We start from the raw sequence: 20,941 nt of genomic DNA, 5'->3' as shown, positions 1-20,941 counted from the left end.
GGATTTTTTTTTAAATGCATTAACAACTGCAATTGACTTGAGCCAGTGAAGCACATCAGGAGAATGCAAGTGTCTTGACAGTATGGAGGAAGAGAGAAAGACCTGCATAGGAAGGTTCATATTCAGAGAAAAAAATAACACTACATCTCCAACTTCTTACCTAAAAGCAAGCAAATCTGTTTGGAGGCCTATGCAATTTGGAGTTGCACACGTGTTTTCAAAGATTGCTTGGGCTCTGGATTTAATAGGATTTAAATCCTCAAGTGCACTGCACTTCTTATCTTTGCTAGGATGGGTTGTATTTTAAATGCTCAAAGTCCAGTGTCCAACACCTGTAACTCTTGCTGAGCAGCACCTTACTCCACTATTTCCATGAATTTCACTGTAATCATTTGTGGAGTAATACCTAATACTCAGATACCTAATACCCCAGCCAGGGTGGCTGCTGGGGACTGTGAGGAGCAGGGAGCTGGCTGCAACCACAACAGCAGCTGTAAAAGCATCAGCATGTCAGACACGACTTTGCTACACAACTGACACAGCTCCTCTAAGGGCTACATGCTATTGAAACACCTCTGCTTTCTTACGCATCTTTGACTTTGTAAGAGGAAAATGCTAAGAAATTCACATAGACAGGAATTAGGGTGCAAACACACCTGAGTCATTTGAGTCATTTGTCTCACTTCTATCCAGTAACAGATCTATGTGGAACACACACACACACATACACAAACAGGAAGGAACACAGATCCACGTGCTCAGGCACTGGCTGGTTTAAGATAGACAAAAGGCCTGAATCTGGTATTTCACAAAAAAAAAAAAAACAAAAAAAAAGCAAGCAAGCCTCTCACACTTAAAGTGCGTTTACTGCCACATGGCACGCTTTATGTGTCTTCTTTTGAATACTAATCCCCTTTACAGCAGCTTTCCCACCCCTTTCCTTTTCTTTTTTCTTAATCCACAAGACTAAGTTCAGTAACTGTTCCTGCCTGTGGTCTCGAGCAAGTTAACATGCCTTTGGTGAAGGGCTGGACACATCTAAGACACTGACGTGAGCTAGTGCTTATGTGCTGGAAACTGCGAGAAATAGGAGCAAGAAATGTTCTGGTGAGCCAGGGAGGAAAGATGAGGTGCTGCTCTCTGCTTTAACTATTCATTGTTGTGTAGTGCTTTGGAATTGGGGGTGGCTTTGTAAATGACAGCTGTAGCTGTGTTCTTCTGTGAGTTACAAATATGGATCAGTGGTAAATGAACTATTGTGCTTCACTTTATCCTGTTTTATCAGTTAGCCCAACTTATCGTATTTAATGAAAAATCAAGACATCAAAGCTCATAAATTAATAAAGGCATTAGGATCTTCAGAGCCTAGTATTGAACGAGCTGGGTAATTTCATGTGTGAGGTTATTTATCCTCCAAATCCAGAGCCGCTTTTTTTCTTTTTTTTTCTTTTAATTTTATTCTTTCTTTACACTCATCAAAGCCATTTCAGTGAAGGAACAAGGTAAAAAGGAAGAGTCCTAAAATTGGTTTGCTCAGGCATTTTTGGTCCAAACTGGAACACAGGAGGTTCCAATTAAATATGAGAAGAAGCTTCTCCACAGTGAGGGTGACATAGCACTAGAACAGGCTGCCCAGGCAGGTTGTGGAGTCTCCTTCTCTGGAGACATTCAAAACCCACCTGGACACATTCCTGTGTAACCTCATCTAGGTGTTCTTGCTCCGGCAGGGGGATTGGACTAGATGATCTTTTGAGGTCCCTTCCAATCCCAAACATACTGTGATACTGTGATTTTTGCTGTCTGGGGCTCTCAGCTCAGTGCCAGGACAGAAGCATCTATGAGACAATCCAGAAAGCTTTTGCACATTATTTTGAAGTAGTTTGCACGCCATTAAAGCTAAACAGCACAGTTGGAGAACAACTTTCACTGCTTCCTACATGTCCTCAGCTTGAATTATCCAGCTCAACTTAGCAAATGCTGTGTCTAGCAGTGGGCGTTTGCAGAGCTGCTAAAGATACCTTTTTGTCTGAAAAATAACATTTCTGACTTGGGGGTGTCAGATGTGAACAGTATGTGCATCTGTACACACACAGGATCCTCAGAGGAGAAACTCTTCTGTGCTCCCACAGGTGAGGGGTGCCCTCTGGGGAGCGCTTGATGCCTCTGCTGCAGGGAAATGGGGTGGTGCTGGGTGAGTCCAGGGAGAGCAGAGGGAGCGGGGGGATTGTGAAGGGTGGCCTTCGTCTTCCCAGCTAGCCCCATGTGCCACAAAAAGCATGCATGGGGAGACGCAGCTGCCACCATGTGGTATCTCCTCATCTACACCTGGAGTGCAGGAGCATCTTAATTTGAGTATTTATTAAGAAGTTCACATGTTGGCTTGGCCTATTGAAACTCAGTGAATAAAGAATAAAGGTCATATTTCAAAGTGTGGCTTGTCCACATGTTTCTCCAACTAACTTTTCAAGGCTTTTTCTCCTAACAATGCAGCCCTGACAGTCCTTCACAGTGAAATGATCAGCATTGAAACAAGTGATAATTTTTAGCACATCATCTGGGGGGTGTGTGGGGAAAAACAAACAACTTTCACATTAGTTGCAGAGAAGTGCACAAATGAATTACCCACTCTTTTCAGTCAGTCATGAATAATTCAAATTCCTCTGTGTCAGTGGATCTAATTAGTAATCATCCCCACTATTCTTAAATTACCTAGTTTTGAGTTACTTGCATAGCAACAACATTCATTTCTGATAGGATTATTAATCTATTTGCCAATATGAGATGGCTAGGGCAGAGGTCAGTGGGGAGCCATATCATCAGTTAATGTTATTAATGTTTCTTTAACAATTAACATATCCGGTGTTCAGGGACAAACAGTGTATGTTACATGGAGAGGTATTTTTAATGCTCTGCGGATATATGTCATATGTCCTGCTGATTGGGCCACCTTGAAACGCAAGGAGCTGTCATTAGCAAAGGCTTGACTCTGAATGCACAAACTGCATAGGAAACAAGAAAAAATATGAAATATTAGAGTTACCAAGACATCATAGCAATAGCTGAGGTAAGAATCCACTCCAAAAAAATTACTTTGCCTGCCAGAGGGCACTTCTCTGATTCCAAATGAAGTAAAGGAGATCTGTAATTTGTTTTCCCTGTTGTTAATTTGAAGGTTCTCAAATGCAGCCCATGCCTGAAGCTCAATTGAGAGGTCCTTTCCTATCTCATCTATCCTGTGATTCTGCAGTCAGTTCTTTTGAAAGGAAAATGCCAGTTTAGGGTTCCTCAAAAGATGGTACAGCTGAGATCAGTCAGGAAGCTGTATATTTTTATTTAATATAATTCAGTAAATAATTAGTAGATCATCCCTGTCTACCTGGTACTCATAGTAAAACACCTGTTCCAGAACTGATATGTAATTATGCAAGGTCAGGGTGAGACTTTTGTTTAGGGCAAATCATCCCACATCTATTGCTGTGAGAGTTTCCTATTTAGAAACATCTGGCACTGCTGCTTGTCACAGATGGGGTCCTAGGTTAGACAAAGCTTAAATCACATGAAAACATATCCCCAAACTTGCTTGTTTTTAAAGGGACTTTAAAGTTACCGATCTAACATTCCTTTCAAATATACCCTACTAGACAGGTAGTGCCAGCATGCAAGAAGCTCATAGGGAAGCCCTCGCTCTCAACCAAGCAGCACTCAGGTCCCCAGGTGGCTTATTGCCACAGTCCAGTTCCCTGCGTAAACCAAAACTGTCACTAAACCTATTAAATAGCATGAGGGATGTGATCAGGGCAGCTACCAGCCCTAACTCCATTTCAGAGCGGAGTATGGCTGCCTAAGAAAGCCCTCCAGCATGCTGGCTAACGTGGCTGCAATTACCAGCAACCTACTCCTGCATATTTTAATTCTTTCTACACAATTTTGAAATGGATTAACTCATTTTGAAGCAAATCTTGCTTTCTTGGTCATTTTTGGGGCTTTGCTGGAAATTGATATTTGCAAACACACTACATAAAATACCCTTAAAAACAAAAACAAAACAACACAGTAGTCAAAAGACAAAAGATAATTTAACCTCCACCAGCTCAGGAAAATTAAGAGACCTGTCGTTAATAAGAATTGCTAACGTTTTCTCATTAGTGCAATATGTTGTGCCGGAGCTGGCCATGTGGAAAAGTTCTGCATGATAAAATAGCATGGGAGAGAGCACAGCACAACTTTTATGAAATAAAAAATAAACAAACTGATGCCACCAAAGGAAAGGAATAAGTTGTGAACATATTTTCCAGACATCAGTTAACAGCAGGAGCTTATAGTTTTTCTGCAGTGGCCAAGTATAATAAAATTGATCTGTTGACTATACAGATCCATAAAAATAGTTTATAAAGAGTTAGAGTTACTGTCAGTTAGATCAGAACAAAATTCTTCCACAAGAAAGTCGCCCTGTAAGCATTCTTTTTCAATTACACATCATGGCAACTGCAGGGTAAATGAGAGCCAGGATTCCTCAGAGTTTGGCATTTTGGGATGTTCTGCATTTAAACAGTGTTGAAGGATCAAATGTAGGAAGATGGGTGAACTGGAAAAGACTGAAAAACCCTCTTCCTCACAGTAAATGCAGCTTATAGTCCTGCTCCAGGCATTGCACTTCCCCTGGCAGAAGAAACTGGTTTGCAGGGCGCTTTGAACGCAAGTCTAATTTTTTTTTTGTCAGGAGAGGCAATTGAAGATGTCCTCTCCTAACACCCCCAGGAAGACAACAGTGCAGAAAATCATGGACACAAACAGCTTAAGCCACCATTAGCGCTGATGCCCATCAGCTAGTAGTGGTATTTAGCCTCTGAGGCTCCTTGTCCTCAGCCTGAAGCAGGTGTCCTTCTCAGAACTGTGCCGTGTGGACAAACGTCACCATAGTAGGCTTTCAGCATGTTACTCCATGTAATCACTTCTGGTCTGTCATTAGGGCCAAATTCATTTAATCTTAAAAATAAATCTTAAAAAAAACTCACTTAAAAACTCATTATGATCCCAACTTTGATGACATATGGTTCATAAGCCAGACCCAGGAATGAGATCATTGTAGATGGACACCCAAGTGAGCTTGGGATTGAGGAGCTTTTCTTACAAAATTTGGAAAAAAGGGATGTTTGGGCACAGAAGAGCAGAGCTACTTTCTCTCCAGGCTGCAAACCATCTCTGTGAGGACAGAAATACTCCTATCTCCATTGCACATGCAAGGTTAAATGGCCCGGGGGATGTCAATGGAAGAAACTGAATCTGGGTCTCTAAAATCCCTAGTGCCCTAACTGTTGGAGTAGCCAATATACCACTACAAGCCACTTTCCCCCAACATTAGTCTCACAATTACTAAAGAAAACCAGTATATGAAATATGCAAAAACATAATCCATTATTTCACAATCCAACATCCACAAAATCCTCCCCAATGCACCACCATTTAGTTTCAAATATGTCAAGGTTAATAGCTATAATGTAAAATCATCATCTGCAGCAGAGTATTAATTAGGGCCCTCATGCACAATGCATTAACAATTTCCATGCAAAGAGGGCTGTGGCAGTTCTCTGCAGGAGGCTGGGAGCATGTTACAGCCAACCCGGAGCTGGAAAACTTCAGGAAAAGCCTTGCAGTGAGCCGTCTGGCAGCCTGAAGTGGGGCTCTGGGCCAGCAGCAGATGACCCTCTCCTGCCCCTTGCAACAGGCAAAGAGCTTTTTTTCTGGACTTCTCTGCATCGCTGCACAGACAGGATTCAGTCAGTCACACCCCTCTTGGCATACGGGAGCCCGGCAGGCACCGGGGGTGGAGCTCAGCATCGGCTGCCACAAGCAGCTTTCTTCCTAATAGTGCTGGGCACCTTTCAAAGCCTCCCGATGCTGAGTTGGCTTGCATGTGCTGTATATTTTTGGAAGAACACTGTTTTGATAAAGAATAGGTCTGACATCTTTAATGTCAGTATTATCAGAGCCAGGTAGCCCCTGAACCCCTCAGATCACTGATTTGGTAGAAGTCACCTCCACAAGCCTCAGAGAGAAGTATAGAATACAAAATTTCTGTGATTTTTGCAGCTTTGTAAATTTGGAGTGCCTCACAGTCTACCATCCACAACACTTGAACCCCCAGGCTTGCAGTGTAGGTCTAGTACAATGCTTCATAACTGTCACATGGGATGTGAAACCTGTTCAGCTGCAGGTCAGGAGCACAGCTCCTGCTTGCAAATATTCACACAGAATGCATGCTTCCCTCTGTCCTTCTGTCTCCTGTGTTGGTTAACCATAGTTCAGATCTTTTTTCCCTTCTGGAGGTCTGGGCAGAGAAGAACTTGATGAAATTCAACAAGGGTAATTGCAGGGTCCTGCACTTGGGAGGAATAAACCCAGGCAGCGTTAGGATTTGACCTGTTGGAAAGCAGCATTGAAGAGAAAGACCTGGGAGTTCTGGTTGAAAATGGGTTGACCGTGAGCCAGCAATGTGCCTCTGTGACGAAGAAAGCAAATGGTACCTGGGGTCCCTTAGGAAAAATGTGACCAGCAGGTCAAGGGAGGTTGTCCCCCCCAACTACTCTGCCCTGGTGAGGCCACGTCTGGAGTACTGGGTCCAGTGATGGGCTTCTCAGTTTAAGAAGGACAAGAAACTACTGGAGGGAGTCCAGCAGAGTGCTATGAAGATGATGAGGGGTCTGGAGCATCTTTCTTATGAGGAGAGACTGAGAAAGCTGGAGAAGAGAAGGCTGAGAGGAGATCTTATCAATGCTTATAAATATCTCAAGGGTGGGTGCCAAGAAGATGGGACCAGACTCTTTTCAGTGGTGCCCAATGATAGGATGAGGAGCAATGGGCACAGACTGAAGCATAGGAGGTTCCATCTAAACATGAGAAGAAACTTCTTCCCTTTGAGGGTGACAGAGCACTGGAACAGGCTGCCCAGAGAGGAGTCTCCTTCTCTGGAGACATTCAAAACCCATCTGGACGCATTCCTATGTGATCTGCTCTGTGAACCTGCTTTAGCAGGTGAGTTGGACTAGATGATCTTCAGAGGTCCCTTCCAATGCCCAACCAGTCTGTGATTCTGTGACATGTTTAACTTTGTAATTAGGTAAGCCTGAAGAAGCCTGGTATTATTTCTCTCACAGCCATTCTGTGATTCTGTGAAATGAAGGTGATGGCCTAGCAACTTGTACATAAACTTTACCCTCTTCCAGCTAAAATACTACAGCTGGAACAGACCCATGGTTCAGCTGTGGTAAATCTGAGGCTCATATTAACATGATCCACCATCAAGTCAATGGTGAACCTACCAGTCATTTTACAGGGACTGTTATCTTGCTACCAAACTCCAGATATAAATGATAGCTGTGTGACTTGCAAATTGCCAGGTGCAGTCCATGAGGCAAAAATCAATAGTGCTTCTACAACATTCCTGTTCTGATCAGGCCTGGACAAAACAATGTTCTTCTGGTGTTTTTAGGCTACATGTGAGAGAGCTCACTCATGGTACAACATGTGCCAGGATGTTTGCAAATAGTGCAGGCAAAACTGAGTGCCTCTAAGGTTTGCACAAGGCTGCCCATGAGTTTTAAGATGGAGCTTGATAGCCATATGAACAGGACTGTATAACAGGTTTGTGTGCAATGTGGGGAGACACATCATGACCACCTCCTGCCCCTCTTCCCCAAATGGATTAAATTTTATCAGAGCACCAGGAAGAAAATCCCAAACATCAGATGTGTTCTATTATAAATATCTTTTAGCATGTGCTAAAAGATATTTAGATACTTAGACAGACTAACAGGACACAGAAATTTTGCTCTTAGTACCATAAATCTTTCTCATGTTCTTTCTATGGTTATAATAATAGAAATTTATTGTTGCTTTTGTTTCCTCCCGTATTCTATGTAATTAATCTCAATGTGTTGCTGAACATTTAGAGACAGTACATTGTGCCTGCCCGTTTGTATTTTTTTCAACACCAAGTCCCATCTCAGTTAATATATTGTGTTATACTATATATAACCACTCACCATAACTCAGATAGAACACAACACATTTTCATTTTGTTGCCCCATTATTTTTTTCAGAAAGTCAATACAATATGAAGTGAAGAGTGCCTTGCTCAGCACTTATCGATCTGTCTGTTTTCTCATTGCTTACGTCAAAACACCACTTGTCAGCTCTGGCTCTGTTATAATTATCTTATCATGCGGGAAGATAAAACCTCAAAGACTAAATGCCAGTTGACATCCAAGGTCAGGCAATACCAAGAACCAGCCCAAAGGCTTTTCAGCAAGGCAGACATCAGTAACAATGCTTCAGGATCAAGTCACCTTTTTATTAAGGGCCCCTCTACAATGCAATCAGGAAAAACAACCATTGCAGATAGAGGGATTCTTCAACCAGCCCTTGCAGCAGTGAGGCTCAACATAGGTATGGTGGTAACAGTAACAGTACTCTAGAACAAGAGGAAGTCCATGGACCACAAATGACTTGGTAGAAACAGGAGTTCCAAGTATACTAAAAACTTTTTTCTCTTGCTGTAAGGAAAAGTGACCTCATGGGAGACTCCAGTGGAGCAGTGATGTTGTGCACTGGTTTGGACTTCTTTCTTCCTCAACAGGTGCCTTGCAGAGCGGAAAAACATAGCCCCGCTTACTGTTGAGGACATTTAGCTAGTTGTGTGTCAATGCAGCATGTCGGTATTGCTTTGGACCAAGACCAAAAGCCTAACTTAATGTCACCTCTCTGCCTCTTCAACACATCAATGTAGTGTATGGTGTTCATCCATTTGCCCTGATGTCTTGGTTTAACCCGAACTAGCAATACAACCATGACAGTTGCTGACTCACACCCCCCCAACCCCCCCTCCCCCCGCATAGGGGAGAGAAAAGAAATGGAAGGAAGAAATTTGGACTGAGATAAACACCATTTAATAAAATAACAAATACAAAATACTAATACACTACTAGAAATTACATATATAAAATAGAAATAGAATATAAAATAAAATAAACTCAATGAAATTCCTCATTAACTCCATCCACACCAAGCAGCCAGTCCCAGGAAGCAGCACCTGGTCCTGAACAGCTGAACCCAAAGAGAGAAAAAAGGAAAAATGTTCTGCCGTTTGTCAGTGCTTGGGAAGGTAGGGCTGTGAGCAGCAGAAGAGCCTTGGTGAGGTTTGGGTCACCAAACCCTATGGCTGGATTACTGGTTGACTAAAATAATCTACCCACCTACCCCAAAAGCAGCAAATGACCACTAGCACCACTAGTTTCCCTACCACATCAGGGTCACAGTTTTAAGTGAGAAGGTTTCCCTGCTTGGGCATGTACAAACGGGTGAACATTCAGTGCTCTGGAGGAACCTTGTCTCTCTAGGCTTTATAGCCTCTGCAGAGAGAGGCACTTGCTTACAAGGGAGGTTCAGAGCAAGAAAGAAACCCAAGTATCCCTTGACACAGAGGGACTCTAGGGTGCTGTGGAATGGGCAAGATGTAGAAAAGGTGAAACCCCCTCAACAGTACCTGGGCATCACCCATTACCAAATTATCATTTGTCTTGAGCCTCTCTTTTTCACCAGCCCTTCTCTGTGTAGCACATTTCTTCTGCTACTTTCAGTGTAAGGCTACAAAACACGTTTAGACTAACCCATTCAAAGCTGTACAATGCCAGCACCCAGGAACTCAAAAGGCCAGATAAATGCAGACCCAAATTATTTCCTGTAATACACTTACAAAAAGGAATTGAAGAGCATTTCCATGTTCTGCATGGTTTGCATTACCGGTGATTTTTTTTAAATGCAATCCAACACATTACAGCTAAATCTGATAAGGAAACAGCCCACTAGAGTCCCCAAAAGATTGGTTTCATGTGTTCCCTGATTTATGACTGTTTGATTTCACTTCATGTGCTGCATTTTTAACTGCAGCCTACCCATACCCAAGTTTCAGCCCATGTGCCATGCACTGCTGCTTACAGACCCAGTGGACTCATATCCTTTTCTTCATCTGCTCTGTGGTGTTATCCTGCCCTTATAGAAAAGCTCTCCTGCAGTCTATAGAACCCTATGCTCTACACTTTGTTGCACACTCTTTTCCTACTATGTCTCTCCCTTAAACTTCCCAGCTTTGGCTTTTGAGTTTCTCATTTTCTGGAGTCCTTTGTCTCTATAAAGTGGCCTCTGACTTCAGATGAAGCAGCCTGATAGGTACCAGCAGCATTTCCCTACTGCAGTTTGCAGAAAGCATTGGCAGCATCCTTTAAACCCACTTTACTTTTATTACCCAGAAAGATGCTCATCATGACCAAAACAGTGAGGGGTTGCTGGCAGTAAGCTGCTCCCACAGCCTGGTGTTTCCATCCCCTGGCATGAAGCAAGGGAAAGGTGCTAATGATACAATATCCATTTTGCAGCTGCAGTGTGCTTCTAGGGGGAGATAATCTAATTGGTACCTTATTACTGGAGCAGTTTAACAGTAAAATATGGGTGAGGAATGGGAGCACTGAAGCACTTGGTCATTTAGGGAGAGTTGATGTGAGCTGTGGTGACTGGGCTCATTGCCATGAACTCCAAGAAAACCAGATAGAGCTCAGAAAGAGAAATTCCTGAATTAAGCTGAACTCGGTTTATATCCCAGAAATGTCCAATTCATTTCCTCTCTTATTCCTCAACTTTTGGGACAATTTTATTCCAAAACCTGCAGTTCAGCACCTCTGATCCCAACATCTAACTTCTCAAAACACTGTGGAACTGGCATGGTTTGGGGAGCCTCCACTAACGTGGAAGTTGTGTCTAAATCAGTGCAAGGCACTGTCAGGGTGCAATAGCCTCTGAGGGTCTGCTAACACCCTTTAGGGCTTTAGCCCTTGGCCTCATCTGTGCAATGGGGGCACCTCCAGCCTCCTGGCACTGCTGACACATGAGGTGGTCAGAAACCAAATCCCAGTTGACAGACTACAGCTGAGTCTTCATGTGAATACTCACAGGAGAGAAATCTCTTTTATTAATTTCATTCCCCTTACTATTCTTCTTTGCACATGCTGTGTTTGTTTTTCTCTTTAGGCTTCCAGTGTCCCTGATAAGATATTAATGAAATGCTAATTCAACATGCAAATTACAGGAGACTGGCATGGAAAGGTTGCTATATTTAGAGCCAGAGCAGTATTTTAATAGCTGCCTTCTCCCATCTTGTGCCTTCTGTCAATTGCTTCCTTACTCTGGTGAGCAACCTGGCATCTCTGAAGTGTTTAAGGTGACCTTGGAGGTAAGGAGAGATGACAAAAATTGTGCACTATGTTACCACAATGAAAAGAACCCACTATGTTCCAAAGACACTGTCAAAAGGAAACCCTTTTTTTTTTTTTTTTTTTTTTAATTTTTTAAAAGACCAGACCTTTTTTCCAAGACCTTAGATCCTTGTGGATTCTGGAGCAATAGCAAGGGAAGGGGATACCATGAGAAATCAAATGCTTGTCGCCACACTGTAGAGTTCAAGAGCAATGTCAGGATCAAGATCACACAACCTGGTCTGGGGGAGCAGAGGGAGAGGAGAGCAGTGCATAGATATCTTGTGGTCCAGCACAGGCTGTCCCACAACAGAGGTTCTGCTTTTCCACCCACGCTCCCCATGGGGTTGTCTCTGTCTTGAGCTCATTGTGAGTGTACCTGTGCATTGGTCTTAATACAAACGCTGTTGGAAATGCTACCCTAAGCAAGAAAGCCAAGTACTCAGATACTGAGGGATGCTAAATACTCAGGATGGGACCCTCCTTTCCCACCACCTTCACCTTCCCATGATGTGCCTTTCTCCCACAGCCAGTGCAGAGCACCTTCTCGCACCAGACTCAAGGGCCAGCTCTGCAAATCACAACAGAGCTCAGGGCTTCTATTTTGTCACCCAGAAACTGAGTATAAGGATGCAGTGTTCTATGCATAAATTTTTCAGCACCGCTGACTACAAATAGAGATTTTTAACCACAGTGCTCAAGTGTGAGGAAAGACCTAGATACCAAAAGCAACATATCTTTTCTTGCCAGAAGCTCTTACTGAATACCCTACCCCAGTGGTTATGATAAGAGCTTTGATAACCATGCCTCATCGCATTTTTCAGGTCAGCTTTCAGAGTGCTGGGACACTGTGCCCTGAAGAAACAGAATTATGCCGTCCATCACACCAAGAACCAAACCCTTCAAAACCACCAACTTTGGGATGCTTTTGAGAAGAAATATATTTTTAAATTCTGATTACTGGAAGGTGTAAGCAGCAAGTTCACTATCTTCTTTGCTGTCACCATTTTATCGTGTGCACATCAGATGACCTCAACTTCATTAGAGTGCACCCCCAGCCCTTGCCGACAGTCATACCCATGGTTACCTACAGAGAAGCATTTTTGTGACTTGCAAAATCCTAAACCATCCTTTTTCAGGCTGCAAGGCTACATGTACCTGAGGGGACTGGTTTACGAAGTTACCAGGTCCCCTATACTGAACTCCCAGGTTGTGGAAACCAGCTGCAGGCCTTGGACCATGTGTTTACTTGGGCAGGCACTGACAGTGTTTGCTTAGTGCATACTGGGCATCTGGCCCACAAATAGTATTTTTAGTATTATTCTCTGTTGTCTGGCCAGAAATTCAGGACAATATCTGAAATCTACTTGCAGACAGACATCCCTATGGCTCTGATGCTTCTTACATGTTTTCTTCATCTGCATCAGCTGAGAAGCTGGCTCCTATTTTATGGATATTTTTTCTCTCCAAATCACAGTCTCCAGATTAAAATGCTGCCAAAATCTCTGCAGACTCCTCCCTCTGCCAGTGGTTTCAGCTGTTTGTATTGCTCTGAGGCACCAGACAGTTTTCTAAATAATGGTAAATCCTTTTAGCCTCTGGTTAGCACAGGTTGTGCTGTGATTGACAAGGTAATAAAAGTGTTAATGAGAGAAACTGGCACAGCCACAGATCAATAGTTGTCAATAAGAAAAACAATTCTGACAATTTTGTCGAATTCCCCCAGAGTGGTTGAAAATACATCACAATCGGTCTATTTTATTGTTTAATAGATGTTCTCTCCTTGGTGCTCTCAGAGATCAAATTGACTAGAGACTGGGTGAAATGGCAAAGAAGGGGAGCCTTGTTCCTTCCAAGTTTGCAGGACTTTGGAAACTGTTGGAAACTTCGGGGCAAAGCCATTTCTGAAATAAATGTGTTTGGGGCTACCTTTCCCAGCCAGGTGATTTCCCCAAATTGCTCCTTCTTCATACACGTTTTTTCCTGCAGTACAAATACAGGGAGGGAAATAAAATACAAGGCCAGCTGTAGCACCAGCGATCACATCTACATTATGGCCATCTAGATTATGGCCATAAGCAAAACTGTTGCATCAACTGTGCTGCCCCAAAGGGCAAAGCTACAGGGACACTGAATGAGCCAGGGCAAATGCCCTTTCAAAAAAAAAAAATAAATTCCATTTTAAGTTTAATGCAAATCTGGGTTTCTGAGAGCTAACCAGAGTGGTAAAAGCAGACGAAGCATGTACAACTTGTAGCACAGATTAACATCAATTGATGCTAACAGACCCCCTGTACACAGCACAATCCTGTGTGGCCCTAAACACCCCATAATACCCTAAATCTCTTCTCACAAATCTGAGGCCAGATGCATGTAAAAGCCTAATCCCATTTCAAGGGCAGCTGTTAAACGTAGGAGAACATGCTGGCAGTAGGAAGCACTGCCAATGCAATGAGGGAGACAGTTTCAAGAGGGGCACAGGAAGGCTGTAAGTCAAATGTGAGAGAGACTGCTACGCACTCATGAAAATATCGAGAAGGGGAGAAGGACCAGTCATTTACAACACAAAAATGACTGCGAATATGTTTTCTGGAGGCTGCCTAGCTTATGCATTGATGGTAAGAACGTGTGGACAGCAAAGAGGTGACAGCTTGTGCAGTCCCATTGCACAGGTTGTCCTAGCAAAGGCAAAGTAAAACAGTAAGAGACTCCTCCCCAAGTGGACTGTGCTTATGAGGGAGAGTGCTGTGAAACCCCTTCCTGAGCAGGACAAAGAAATCTCCGGCTCCAGTTCTGTCAGCAATATTTTCTGATAAATACACATTATCATCAGACAGATAATCTGCAAGGTGCAAGGAATTTTGTTGAACTGGGGAACAAAGGGACAGCAGAGGATATTGGTACAGGAACAACTCTGGGCTCTAGGCCAAGCAGCCACCAAAGTCAGTGGCAAAACTAATTTTTCAGCTACCCAAGTGTGCAGTTAAGCAGCACTCCGGAATGCTGCTTTTCTTGAAAGCTTTGATGTAAGCTCCATGGTGCTGTGAGCTGCTCTCTCAGCTGGCAGGAGAGGACCTTCACCTTGTGCCTAAAGCTATGTGGAGTCGATGTGCAGGTCCAGTCACACATGTAAGGTCTCCACATGCAGGCTCAGTGAGTACAAGGTGAGTACTGATTTCTGCTGGGGAAATACAACTACAAGAAGAGCCAAAAAAGGGTAGCTGGATCCAAATCTGTTCTTTCTTCCCCCTCCCATCCCACATCGTAATTAAACAAATATTCCTGCCTGTAAAGAGAAGAAAAGAGAATAATCTGAATCAAAGAGCATGAAGGAAGAGATCAGCATGAAAGGATACCAAGGGGTTTGTTTGCCTTATGCCTTTGGCTTTATCACCCTTTTCTCACCCTGTCTGTATTAACATGGTGCTAAAACCTTGTATTGTCTGACCACATTATCATTAAGGGCAACTGGTAACCAAGAGGTCAGGGTGCCACTGCAGCTTGCCATTCACTTTAATTATCAACACACATCACCAGCCTGAGAAACAATAAGAGATAAAGTGAGGATTATTGAATCCCATCTTATCCTGTGTGTTATCATACACTCTGCATCCAGACTGGTACCTATCAGCCTTTCTCAGCTCACTGCAGGAGGGTAGGAGGAAGTGAGGTCTCCCCTTTACATTGTAATTTTGTCCACATCTTCACAAATTTGTGCAAAACAAATTCTGACCATCACATTAAAGGCCATAGCTGCCCAGAGTTTCAGCTTGTGGCCACAATATTTAGATATTTAGCTCTTTAGATATCCATATATTTAGTGATTTAGCTCTTTAGAAACCCAAATATTTAGATGTGTCTACAGGAGCTGTTATACTTCAGGACTTTTCACTGAGACAGGTCATGTAGGACTATTTGGCAGAACCAGATCAGGCTCCACAGAAAACTTAATCAGGCAGATAAAATTCACCACTTTCTCATGAAACTCATTGCTCATTTTCCATTGTCATTTTCCTGTGTTTCAACACTGATCTAAGCAATCTGAAGCAAAACAGGTGAGGGGATGGCTCTTCCAGTCAATGCAAAAGATTAATAAGATCTCAAGTGCAGTAAATACTGTCCTAGTAGAGTCCTCCCAAAACGAAAAGCAAGCTCTTACACAGCATATTCAAAGAGAGAGAGAGAATTGCTGGGTTGGAAAAACAAACAAACAAACAAACAAACAAACAAAAAACAGATTCCCTGCATCTGCAGAGTCCCCTCCACATGGTGGGCATTGCTACTAAAATAATATTAATGCATTATTTATGGAAATGTATGCAAAAGCTAAACAAGAGAAGCTATCCATATGCGTTAAGCACCCATGCTCATTTTAAAAGGCAGCTCAGAAAAAACAGCAGCATTTTATCTATCCTGTCATTTACAAGCCATGTAACTCAGCTCTTGAGTTACAACAGATTACATGCTCCCAAATGTAACATGCCATGCTTGTTGGTGGCAAAATAAGATTAGGAGAAAGGTGGGCGTTGAATAAAGCTTTGTGTGGGAAACACAATACAAGACACTATAGGCATTACCCTATTTTCATGCAAGGCATGTGTACCTTGTTAGCATTTTTTTAATGCTTTCAGTTAAGATCAAGAGGCAGGTAGGCTTGCCACGTGAGTTAAAGAAAACATCTTTGACAGCCCCCTTCCTGCTCTGAAGCAATGAAATATATACATGAGAGGCTCCAAACTCTTTGCTCCTTTTCAAAGCACGATGATTACCACTTACAGACGCAATGACAAGAGGTGCCTTTGGCAATCCCACAGTCCCTTTCTCCTTCTGAGAACTAGCAAAATGAGGGGGAAGAAAAGCCCAGAAGGCTTTTTTAGCCTCCTTATTTTTCATTGTCACATCATTAATGGTTCAGTGAATCTCCAATGAAGTGTCCCTGGCTGCTGTCACCACTTTGATTTATAGGTGTCCTTGGATCAACCCCAGTAGAGCATGTTGTTGCACTGAGCCCCCCTTTCCCCTCACCATCCATTATCAGCCCCTTGGCATCACTACCTTCACATTTACCACAGAAATGGCGTCACCAACTAATAGCAGCAATAGAAAAACATTTGTTACAGATAAGGTAAAACTCTAATAAATCAGCATATGCCTCAGTTTGAAAATCATGGAGAAGCAGTATTTCTCCAGCATGCTTATTCACAATTCAACCTCTCAAATATCTGTTTCCTATCCTTATATAAAACCCTAAACAAAACACACACACACAAATATATTCTAATTTGCAGAAAGAACAAACAAACAGGGCAGAGCCATGTGCAGGTAATGTTAAACCAGCTTTTACGTATTTGGATTTTTTTTAATTCAAACCAAAAAAAATCTGAACACTTGAGTTGACTTTGAGTCCGTTATACACTAACAATATTTACACTACAGAACCTGAGAGTCATCGCCACTGACACTGTCTGGAGATTTTTTACCCAAACAGTTTTTCATCAGAAAGCAAATACTTTGTCAAAATTAAAGCCATTTGTATGAAAGCACCATTTGTGATTAACTTCTGATTGCAAAAAAGAAATCAGGAGGAGAGAGGTAAGATATTTTAAGCTTCTTAAAATGTCATATTTTTGCATTTCATGTTTTGAAACTTGAATTTCTGATAAAAATGACTGCTAAAAAATGAAATGTCCAAAGAATAATATAAAATTTTAAATTTATTCAAGAAAGTATTTAAACTGATCTGATTTAAAAGAGACATAGAAGTTTCCTTTTGACTTTTGCAGTCTCAGGACAGAACTTGGCTCTGTTCAGGAACTTCTTTGAAACTCAGAAAATCTACATGGGGTGAGAAAACGGTTCCATGTCTGGCATCAGTGCAAGAAGCAGCACATACAGACTTCACGTTTTACCTACATAACCCTCCTGGTGACCCAGCTAGGACAATGGCCAGGTTGTTCAGCATCTCATGGAGTGGGAATCTATCTGTCACAGATGTGCCTAGTCCTTGCAGTGATTTAGCATATAAAGAGGTCTTTATACTTTACACACCAAGGACTCTTTACCCGAGGACTGACACACAACTATTGCTGCCATCCCTCTCATCACCTTTTTTGTCTGATCACGATCAAAGCATGGAAACAGCTCTCGTTGACTGACAACTCAGCAGAGATCTGTCCTTCAAGAATAAATATGGAAAACCAAAATAGCCTTGCTAAATTATTTGCAAAAGAAATTTAAGTGCAAATGTGCTGCAACACACCACACCATCAACCCCATCCCAGCAACAGCTCCTGATACAGGACAAGGTTGGCCCACATTGCCCTGAAGCCAGTACGGCTCTGTGAACCACAGCCATTGTTCATACAAATAAGTTTCATCCTTTGCAAGAGATTTTTCCATCACAGTAAGGGGTAGAGGTGTTGGTGCAACATACAGAATAATTTTACTCCAGCTCCAGTCTGGTCCTTACCTTTAGTTCTCACAACATCCAGGAGACAGTCAACTTCAAAACAAGGGAAGACTAGCTTTTTTCTTCAGGGGATGTTTGGAAGCAACTCAAAAGCTTTTCTGCAATTTAAATCAAGAGAATTAATTAAAACCCAGGGATACTTGGTTCATCAATCCACCAGTACACATTTTTTCCTATCTGCTTAAAACCGATTTTAGCTGATGCACCCAGGAGCAGCAGGGTGGTAGGTTCACACAGAGCAGCAGCTGCTTTGTGAGCAGAGGACACAGGTTTGCAATGGCTGCTCTGAAGCATCACAGCACTGTACAATTTGCAACGATTTATTACACAATTAGTGGTGCGTGCAGCTCAGTGCACTGTGTATGAGAGTCAACACTGGCAAAGCTCCGTGCTTAAATCCGACTTTGTACTTAGGCACCTAAATAACCACTCTGGTTTTTTTCACTGATTTCAATACGAATTGTGTGAAAATGGAGATAACTACTAGAGATCCTCAGTGCTGAAAATCTCGAAGATGACAAAACTAGGAACCATGATTTTAAATGGATGACTTTCACATAGCCTTACTGTACTTGATGCTACAGAAACAGAGAGACTTAGCTTACTGTAAAGCCAGAATGCAAATGCTTAATATGAAATGGAGATGCATAGACAAATCAGAGATGAGGAAATTTTTTTCCTGTGGAAAATCAAGCCATATGGTAGCTATACAAACCAGATCCACAGGGGGATGGTTTTCAACACATACACATGGACCAAAATAAATACTAGGCACATTAGGCCTGGGTGGATCATGTACAGCTCCTTCCCATTCCCACCATCAGTTGGCAAAATACAGCATGGACATCACTTTACAAAAGGCAATGTGATTTCAAATTTCTTCTGCTTTTGTTCAGTTGAAACCCTCTATTTGCAGCAAAATTCTCAACACCTGGACTCCTCACAATGTGGATCAGAAAAATGACAGTCACCCACTGTGTTTCTATTGAACATTTGTTCCAGTGGCTGCTGCTTGCTCACCGGGAAAAAGGAGTCGGGGTGAGATCAGTTACTGTTTTTTTCCAAATGGCTATTTTGAGGTTTCTGAGCATGGCCCAGCTACCATAGCCTGTTCAATGTGCCCTAAAGGCAGCTTCCCTTCCTTCTGACATTCACAGCAGTACACTGGTTTCCATTCTTCCATGCACTACAGAAAGCCTCTAACCGAGCAAATAAATTTCAGGGTAGAATTAGACTTTTTAATCTACAAAAGAACTTCTCTCAGCCCATATGGAAACATGGGGGAAACACAGATCCAGAGAAAGGAACAATTGAAGTTACTCCTGCAAAAGACTGTCCAGAGATTAACAAGATGGCAGGGATGGGACACGGTGCTGCTTTCACTTATCACACGGAAAAACTCTGCTGCTATGTCTTTTTCCAGAATTTCTACGTGTCTTTCTTCCCTTGCAAGCAAGCTGAGGAGATTAAGATACAGAAATGCTGTGGCAGACATCAGAGAAATAAAAATAAAATGAAAACTGACTGCATATTGCTTCTAGTGACACTGTTTGTAGGAGCTGCCTGAACTGCAGTTATAAAACTAGTAAAAGGACCTGAAGGGATCACCCTCCCCGGGACTGCAGGCCTTAGGCACCGGGCTCTGCACAACTTTTCTATTTTAAACCACCAATTTGATCACACAAAGAAGAGTTTACTTGTAAAAACAGACTGACAAAACTATCTCAAAAAAGTGCAGCTTTTGCACTGTGTGTGTGGTGAGGTGCTGGCAGCAGACACCTGCCTGAGGAGAGGCACCACCCGCCAGGTTCCGCATGGTTCCAGATGGTTCCATGGCAGCCCCGCAGCTGGGCACTGCACAGCCCCTTGGCTGCGCCTTGGGGGAAAAAAAAGCATTCAGGAAAGAGTGAAAAGCCGCCGCTGGTGAAGAGTGAGGGGAAAAAAAATGTGAAAAAGAGCCCTGCAAGCACTGAGGTGAGAGAACAGGAGGAAGGGGAAGAGGTGCCTCAGGTGCCAGAGGCGAGGTCCCACTGCAGCCTGTGAAAGAGAGGGCTCACACCTGAGTTGAGGGGTATTCCCTGAATTCATGAGTTAATTAAATTAATCATCATTAAACATTTTTGAGCAATAGGAAACAATCAAAATATTATTCCTGACAACTAAGCAAGCCTAAACACCATGAAAATGAACTTCACTTTGGATGTGAAATATGAGCACAGTTTAAAAAAAAATTGACAACTTATTTTTTGTAATAAAGACTTTTTTTACAGTCCAGCAACTGTTTAATAGGGTATCTGCTATCAACTAGCAATTAAGAAGCATAAAGGAGAGCAAATACAGGGAGAAGAGTTGATTAATTCAGTGTAGCTTGGCTTTCCTGGACTTCAGTCAGCTCAGTGCAGCTCAGATCACGAAGACACATCCACCACATCTCTCAGTGAGCTGTTCCAGCAGTTAATTCCTCCTTTGTTAAAAGCTACCTTTTGTTTTGTAGCTTTCAGCCTTCAAACCTCATGACACCTTTTTGTGCTCCGCTGAAGAGCTCTTTAGCTAAAGAAAACAGTGGCTATGACTACTCCTTGATCAAATAACTTTTAAGTTTGCTCTTTCTTAAACTAAATGGGCAGAGCTTCTAGGTGTAACAAGTAGTTCCCAGAAATGTTTGTTCATTAAAGCTCCTGGAGATGTTTGTTTGAGTTCTGAGAAGTGTTTGTATGCTTACTTGCTTTGTCCTGCTTGATGTATTTATTTACCTAATGAGGAGATGTTTGTTTGGGTTCTTACTTGCTTTGTCCTGCTTGATGTATTTACCTAACAAGGAGATGTTTGTTTGGGTTCTTACTTGCTTTGTCCTGCTTGATGTATTTACCTCATAAGTAACCAAAGTAAGGCGATCGAAACTGGCTACGCAGCAGTCAACCTCACATGATGCAAGGCACACCGTGAGAGCCTTCAACATGAGTGAAAAGTTACACCCGGAAGCTGTGGACCAGAGATGGACTATAAGAACCAGAGAACTGAATCAGCTGTGTGCGTGTGCCGCAAGGGAGACTGAGGTCTCTAGGCCGCACCCAGCGCTGTCTTTGCTTATTGCTTGATTAAAAATAAAACTTTTGTTACTTACAAGACTAAGTCAAAATTTATTACATAGGCAGCTCCCACATCTTTC

The 20,941-nt window shown here is 42.5% G+C and overlaps 1 protein-coding gene across 1 annotated transcript in view; it reads right to left on the bottom strand.

The window, feature by feature from the left end:
• The window catches only part of CENPC (centromere protein C), a 96,207-nt gene that overhangs the window by 7,471 nt on the left and 67,795 nt on the right, over positions 1–20,941 (bottom strand). Inside the window, exon 20 of the transcript XR_010472308.1 lies at positions 17,773–17,870. The gene's annotated coding sequence lies outside the window, so the exon portion shown is untranslated. The remainder of the gene's footprint in view (positions 1–17,772; positions 17,871–20,941) is intronic.

The sequence above is a fragment of the Columba livia genome, chromosome 4 (assembly GCF_036013475.1).
Source record: "Columba livia isolate bColLiv1 breed racing homer chromosome 4, bColLiv1.pat.W.v2, whole genome shotgun sequence".
In the NCBI taxonomy this organism is placed as follows: Eukaryota; Metazoa; Chordata; class Aves; order Columbiformes; family Columbidae; genus Columba; species Columba livia.
The sequence above is the reverse complement of the archived record's forward strand: the minus strand, read 5'-3'. Positions and strand labels throughout refer to the sequence as shown.